Source organism: Nicotiana tabacum, chromosome 16 (genome assembly GCF_000715075.1).
Source record: "Nicotiana tabacum cultivar K326 chromosome 16, ASM71507v2, whole genome shotgun sequence".
Classification (NCBI taxonomy): domain Eukaryota; kingdom Viridiplantae; phylum Streptophyta; class Magnoliopsida; order Solanales; family Solanaceae; genus Nicotiana; species Nicotiana tabacum.
The window spans coordinates 25,301,421-25,309,274 of NC_134095.1; the positions used below are offsets into that span (position 1 = coordinate 25,301,421).

Consider the following 7,854-nt stretch of genomic DNA (forward strand, 5'->3'; position numbering starts at 1 on the left):
CACAAGGCAACGTTGCATTAGCTTTATGACCGAGAAAAAAAGTGAACAAAAAAGCTTAAGTGCCTAAGTTTCTGTAAAGTCAGAAGAATATTGGCAAGAAAGATCAACACAGAAAAAGCCTCAAACAAAAAACCAAAATCCCCCACCCCCCCCCCCCCACCCATACACACACCAACAAAAAAGGAATTCATACTGAAAGCACAATCTGTCAACACTTAATGACGATAATAATCACCAATATAATCCGTGATTAAGGCCTTTCCTTGGCCATGACAACAGCCAAACGACGACTATCCTCATAACTTTTTACTAAAATATTAAGCTCACAGTAACTTATATTAAAGTGGATTAATTGTTTAAACAAAAGATGGTGACACTCACTAAGATAAGAAATTCCTTGAGATTTGTCGTATCCAATGACCTGAAAACAAGTCTGTTCTTTTATATAATATTTTTGAAATTAAAAGCATGGGTTATTGTACCTATAAAAAACTAAATAGTTGTGGTTTTGTAGTTCTGTCCCCCAAAAAGAAGGTAAGTTACGTACTTCATTTAGTAGTTGTGTTTGAAATGATTCATCTATTCAAACACCCCTATACTGTACTGGAGATGATTGTGAATTGTTATTTTTTGTTATTTTGGGTGTCGATATTACTTTCACGATAAACTGTCCAAAGAGTTGTACATTATTTTAGCTAGATCAATGACCAAAGGAAGAAAGTGCACGAAGGCAGATCGAAGCTTTGGGCCCAAAATGATGTAAACTTGTGAAAATAGCATGCACTACCCAGTTTCGGATTGATAATTGAAAAATATTCGGTGTTTGCAAAGTTATTAAAAAATAATCACTATTTTACTGAAACACAGAAAGTTCCAGCATAATATGCTGAATTATGGAGTTTCTGTGTATAAACTTCCAGCATATTATGTTGGAACTTCAGCACACGGAAAGTTCCAGCATAATATGTTGGATTATGGAACTCCTGTGTTGGAATTCCAACACATTATAAAATTCCAGCACATTATGCTGGAATTGCATATATAAAAAAGTTGAACTCCAGCATATTATGCTGGAAATTTTCTGGATTTTTAAGGGTGGTTTTGTTCAGATTTTATCTTTACATAAAAAAATGGCTAAATTTCATTACTTTTGAAATTGTACTTATTTTTTAATTACCAGTTATAAATATGATTATTTCTGATTTTTTATTTTGTAAACTTTGAGCTCACCTCATTACGGGCTGGGTTTGGATTAAAACGCCTAATTGGTAATTCTCAAAAATTTCTCTCAAGCTCATCTCGTTTGCGGAAACACCCTGTTGAGGAGTCTTATATGTTAATATTTGTTAAAAAAGAAAGAAGAACTAATTCAAATAGTCATCCATTCAACCTCTAAAACTAAAAATAAGCGGTGTATAATATACATATAATCCGTATATAATATGTATATAAGTTATGTATAATCGATTAAACAAAGTAAACAATGAATTCGACCGACAATTTATGTAAAGTTCCGATAAAAGCAATGCCCAAATCGAGCAATATTGGGCTAACTTCAAGTGACTGTAAAGGTGATTGTGTTTTCGAAAATTGCCAAGGGCAATTAAGTTTAACCAACAGAAAAGTGATGGTGCTACGTAAAGAATAGCGATTTTGATTTGCAAGTATAAATGAACTACGTATTTTGGTTATTATTGCACAAGCATACTCATGTCTGCTGGACGTTTAAACGGCAGCATATGCACCAAATGTCTCGGAACTCAAACTTTACACACATAAACAATTAGTTATAATTTTCATATAACACTATAGTTTAGAGCCTAGTTACTATAGTTTGTTTGATTACTATTCGTAGCTACTATTTAATTGTTACTAGCTTGTATAACTTGTATTAAAAGCATGTGTCAACTGTATTTATTCGCGCAAAGAATACAACATGTATCATCTATATTCGGTCACGCAATTTTATTCGTTCGCGCAACGAATACAATATGTATCAACGGTAAACAAGGCGAAATACAAGGATGTATACAAAGGATACAACTTGAATCGACTGTATACATGAGTGAATATAAAGGATACAACCTGTATCGACTGTATCCGTTCGTGCAACGAATACGACTAAAGCGAAATACAGAAAAATAAAATGATCTTGTAGAAAGTTGAACTTAAGATCTATGCCTAACTAAGTGAGCCATCTAACCAACTGAGGTGCGAGAGCTTGTTGCCTTCTTGTTTCAGTTCAAAATAATTAATCTTTTATTTCATGAATTTGCTATAAAATTCAAGTATAGCTCGACTGTTATAAAATTTATTGGGCCAATCTAAACTTGTGCTTGGACTACGACCCAGCTAGTGAAGTTAATCGAAACACACAGTTGAAAACTATCTCCAACTCCATAATTTCCAGTCACCAGTCCAAGATTAATTAGTGGCTATCTGAGAGTCACATTATTCCCTTTTCTGCTTGCCCAGTTACTACTGAACAAAGTAGTCTTACATACTACTATGGAGTGTGGACCGCAATTAGATATTTTTAGTCGGTCAATGGCTAGTTGCATCATGGAAAATTTCGCTAATTGACAACTAAAGTGCCACCCACACACACACTTGAATCTAAATGACTAGACCTGTCACTTGAATCCTCTTCAAAAGTCAGGGTTGGTGTATTGACCAATATATAGACTTGTAATACAATTTAGGAAGAAAATACCACATAGTATAAGATCACAATTGCGAAATTTCCATCTTTTCCCCACTAAATGGTCCCATTTCTTTTATTAATCAAATGTTGGAAGTAACCTTCCCGAAGAGTAGGAGTATAAGGGGTCATTTGGTACGCAGGATAAGGTGGGATAAGATGGGATAAAGTATGGTACTAAATTTATACTATCATGTTTGGTTGATGGTATAAATTTATCTCGGGATAAAATTATATTTTCAACCAAACATGGTATAAACTTAGTCCCAGACTTAATCCTGGATATCCCATATTATCTCACCTTGTCCCATCAAACTTGATATCTCATAATAGTTTAGTCCGCGTACCAAACGACCCATAAGAATATCATAAACTTCAAATCTGCAAATTAAAGGCGATAACGTAGTCGAAACAACACTAAAGTAACACAATTTTCAGAAATGTCGAAATGAGGAAGCCAATTGCATGATTGCATAATAGCAGATTACGTGGAATTTGGTTCTCAAGTCTAAATCATAAGCAGTATATAGGCGACCAAAGGCTTAGTCATCAAGACATCAACAATGGGAGCTAGTTTCCTCCTACTTTTTCTATTGTTTTTCTTCTCTACTATACACAAGATTTCTACTACAACAGATAACTACAAATCACTCCATTGTAGATGGTGAAACTGTTGTTTCATCTGGTGGAACCTTTGAAATGGGATTTTTCAGCCCCAGTGGTTCCTCAAAGCGATACATCGGGATATGGTACAAGCAAATTCTTCCTCATATGCAGACAGTTGTATGGGTTGCCAATAGAGAAAAACCACTCACCAATACATCTTCAGTTGTTTTGAAGGTCACCAAGCCGGGAATACTTGCTCTTCTCAATGACAGGAATGAAACTATATGGTCCACTAACACCTCACAATCAGTCCAAAATCCAGTAGCACAGCTTTTAGGTTCCGGTAATCTTGTTGTAAGAGATGCAAATGATGGAATCCCGGATCATTTCCTTTGGCAGAGCTTCAGTTTTCCAACTGATACGCACTTACCTGATATGAAGCTTGGAAAGAATTTTCTATCTGGGCATGAAGCTTACCTTTCAGCATGGCAGAACGATAACGATCCAACTCCAGGGGAATTCACTCTTCACGTTGATCCTACTGGATATCCACAGGTCCTCCTCAAACGTGGCACGAATGTATCAGCTCGCTCAGGCCCGTGGAATGGTTTATATTGGAGTTGGGCACCTATATACATACAAAAACCAAGCAACTCTAGTACAATTAAAGTTGTTTTTAATAAGGAGGTGATTTACTATAGTTTTTTCCTCACTAACAACTGGTTAACAAGAATAGTCCTAACTAGCAATGGTGATATACAAAGCTTAACATGGGTGGATCGGACCAAGAGTTGGCATATTTACCTCAAGTTACCTTCGGATACTTGTGATACATATAGCTTATGTGGTGCCTATGGGAGCTGTGACATAGATAATTCCCCTGTTTGTGGATGTTTGGAAAAGTTCGTAGCTAAATATCCACAACAATGGGAAAATGGAGATTGGTCAGAAGGGTGTGTTCGGAGGACACCTCTTGATTGCAACAAGGAACATGTATTTCTAAGATATTCAGGAATCAAGTTGCCGGATACTAAGTACTCTCAGTATGATAAGACCATGACACTCGAAGGTTGTAGGCAAGTATGCTTGAAGAACTGCTCTTGCACAGCTTATTCGAGTTTAGATATAAGCAACGGAGACAAAGGTTGCTTGTTTTGGTTTGGGGAGTTGACTGACATCAGAAAGCTGTCTGGAAGAGGGCAAGACATTTATATCAGGATGGATTCTTCAGAGCAAGGTAAGAACTTATGTTTAAAGAATTTTCAATTATGTGTTTTTAAACTTAGGTTTTCAACACATGGAGACCATATTATGCAACAATAGTGGCCCATCTCGATTTGCAGTGGCTGATAGCAAAAATTGGTTGTAGTTTCTGTCGCAGGTTCAAATAGAAAGAAAGCAGAGATACTCGCAGTGAGTTTCTCATTGTTGATGGCAATGATTTTACTATGCCTGATTTTGTTATACAAACGGAAAAAGAAGAAGAAACTGAATCTCAAAGAAGATTTTGAGCTGCCACTGTTCCAATTGTCGAAAATAACAAGAGCCACAAATAACTTTTCAATCAACGACAAGATTGGAGAGGGTGGATTTGGACCAGTTTACAAGGTATACACTGCAAATTTGTTATGTTGCTTACCTCCTATAAAATCCCTGCCGCACCCATGTAGATCCGGCACATTTTTGGTGGTAGGGGTGGGAGTAGTATTGGATTTAATCAGGCTAACTTGGGTGCTTTGACTACACCTACGGCCAAGTATAGGTTGATGGGGTATTTGTTTTAATTTTGGATTATGTCATATATATATATATATATATATATATATATATATATATATATATATATATATATATATATATATATATATATATATATTGACTAATATGTGTGTATATTGGATTGTGTCATCTAGGGGGTGCTGGAAGAGGAACAAGAAATAGCCGTAAAGAGGCTCTCAAGGACTTCCATGCAAGGACTTGACGAATTCAAGAATGAAGTTATCTATATTGCCAAGCTTCAGCATCGGAATCTTGTGAGACTTCTGGGTTGTTGCATACAAGGGGAAGAAAAGATGTTGATCTATGAATACATGCCTAACAAAAGCCTGGATACATACATATTTGGTTTGATTTCTTGCCTATTACACAAGCTAAAATTAGTAATAATGCTTTGTCGTATTAGTCATAACATGTACATTTATGACCAAGGCAAAAGCACGTTAACAGAATAGCTAATCATAAAGCTTATTCTGTAGATCAAACAAAGAGCAAATTACTTGACTGGCCAAAGCGTTTCGACATCATAAATGGAATTGCTCGTGGCTTATTGTATCTCCATCAAGATTCTCGACTACGAATTATCCATAGAGACCTCAAAGCAAGCAATGTTTTGCTAGATATAGAAATGAATCCAAAGATATCAGACTTTGGCTTGGCTAGAAGTGTTGCAGGGAATGAGATGGGAGCAAACACAAGCCATGTGGTTGGGACACAGTAAGAATCTCTAATTTCATACAAAGTACTCTCATATGACATCACACTTCTTTAGTATACATTGTGTTTTTTTTTTCGGCACAGTGGCTACATGTCCCCTGAATATGCAGTAGATGGGATCTTCTCAGTAAAATCTGATGTGTTTAGCTTTGGCGTCTTGGTGTTAGAAATTGTGAGTTGCAAGAAAAATAGAGGATTTGTCCATCAAGATCACAACCTTAACCTTCTCGGTCATGTAAGCACTCTATATATAGTCTGTATTACACATACATAACTCATTTTCTTTCTGTACAACGCATGGAATTTATTAGATCCCTGATCAAAACTCAAACAGGCATGGAAGCTTTACAAAGAAGATAGGTCCTTGGAACTAATTGATGAGGAGCTAGCTGATTCTTGCCATATATCTCAAGTTTTAAGGTCAATCCAAGTAGGTCTTTTATGTGTGCAACAACGTCCAGAAGACAGGCCAAACATGTCTTCTGTGGTTCTGATGTTGGGTAATGAGAGTCCTCTGCCAGAAGCTAAAGAACCAGGGTATTTCACAGAAAGAAACATATTTGATGAAGCAAAATCAGGATCGCAGACAGCCAGTTCAAAAAATGAAGTCACAATCACATTGTTATATCCTCGATAGAGTGCGAATGAGTTAACTATTCTGACTTGTGTGCACATGAATAATATTTTTGAAAAAAACTTGAAACTTTGGTTCTTGAAATATACAGCAATATCTACTAGGCATAACAAATTATATCTTGTAATTAGAAATAACCAATCTATATTATTACTTGAATTTCGCACTTTCTTATAACTCCATTTCTTAGTTTCTTTGAAAATGGTACAAAGTTGTTACCGGATTGTAAGTACCCCTTTGCCTTGATTGGTTATTGCATTTTTGGTGAGGCCCTTCCCGGACCAAACGAGGGATGCTTCGTGCACTGGACTGCCCTTTTTTAAAAAAGAAATGTAAATCTTAATAAGGGAAAAGTCCAAATCTGTCCCTGAACTATGTGAAATTGTTTAACTATTAGAAGTTCCCAACATAAAAGCCCTTATCATACACAAATCTCCAACTCAACCTCAGCCATGATAATACTCATATTCAAGCATAGAAATTGTGGAATATTAATAAGTAAACCGAAAACAGCATTACCTGTTCGTAAAAGCAAAAGAGGTCTTGAATATCTACATGGCAGAGTGCTCCATCAATTCATCATCGAAAGTAACAAACTTTGGCTTCCCCTGAGGCGAGGTGAGTAGTACCAGAACTGCAAAACAACCAACTCAAACTTATCAACATTATCAAATTTCCTTATTTAACCACTAAAGCATCAAATTTATAGTGCTCGCCCCTAAAACAGAAAAAGAAAAAAATATCCAGGTGAAAGATCCTCTATTTTTCTGTCTTTTTTTCCGCTTCTCGGTTGGGGAAGAAATTTTATAGTTTTAATTGATTAATTTTCCGGGTGAGAATATTGGGGGAAATAAGATCAGCATCATCAATTCTTTGAATGTAAGTTCCCCCATTCCCTTCCAGCATTGTTGGTCAACGCCTAAAATTCCTGAGTTGCCATCAAACTTATTCGCAGTCACACTTCTGCAATAAATAGCTATCATAAGCATAAATTGAGGCCCCAAACCGAGAAAACAAATTAAAATGGTCCATTATGTATGTGTGAGGATTACTATGGCGCTTGTTAGATACCTCTAGAGGCAAATAAAGTCCTTCATGTTTGTAAAAACTAGCACTTTTAGTCCAAAATCCTAGAACTAAAGAAAATGCAAAAAAAAAAAAAAAACTGTTAAAATTTATAGAATATTGCTGACGTGCTAATCACGGGAGAAATAACAAACACAAGATTTGTGTCAAGTATTTCTTCCACGCAAACAGGTTAGAATATTACCATCTTTCCTCATTCGCTGACCTTTGAAGTCTCGTTTGATCATGAATTTGCAATTTCCATATTCTACCTGCTTACCCACTTGCCATCACATTAAGAACAACTAGTATTATTATTAAAAAATATTAATCATATCAAACATTCATGATCTGA

General features: G+C 35.9%; 1 long non-coding RNA gene and 1 pseudogene across 2 annotated transcripts; one reads left to right on the forward strand and one right to left on the reverse strand.

Annotated features, from left to right (window-relative positions):
- Window positions 1-3,190: 3,190 nt before the first annotated feature.
- Window positions 3,191-7,377, reverse strand: LOC107765803 (uncharacterized). Of its 2 annotated transcripts, XR_012699950.1 has the most exons (3): window positions 6,954-7,375; window positions 6,654-6,748; window positions 3,191-3,935 (listed from the first exon to the last, which is right to left on the reverse strand). It is a non-coding gene; the product is annotated as an uncharacterized LOC107765803 (long non-coding RNA). The 2 variants fall into 2 exon arrangements; XR_012699949.1 differs by lacking the exon at window positions 6,654-6,748 and having other exon boundaries at window positions 6,954-7,377.
- On the forward strand, window positions 3,265-6,605 carry LOC107765802 (G-type lectin S-receptor-like serine/threonine-protein kinase At4g27290; annotated as a pseudogene).
- Window positions 7,378-7,854: the final 477 nt, after the last annotated feature.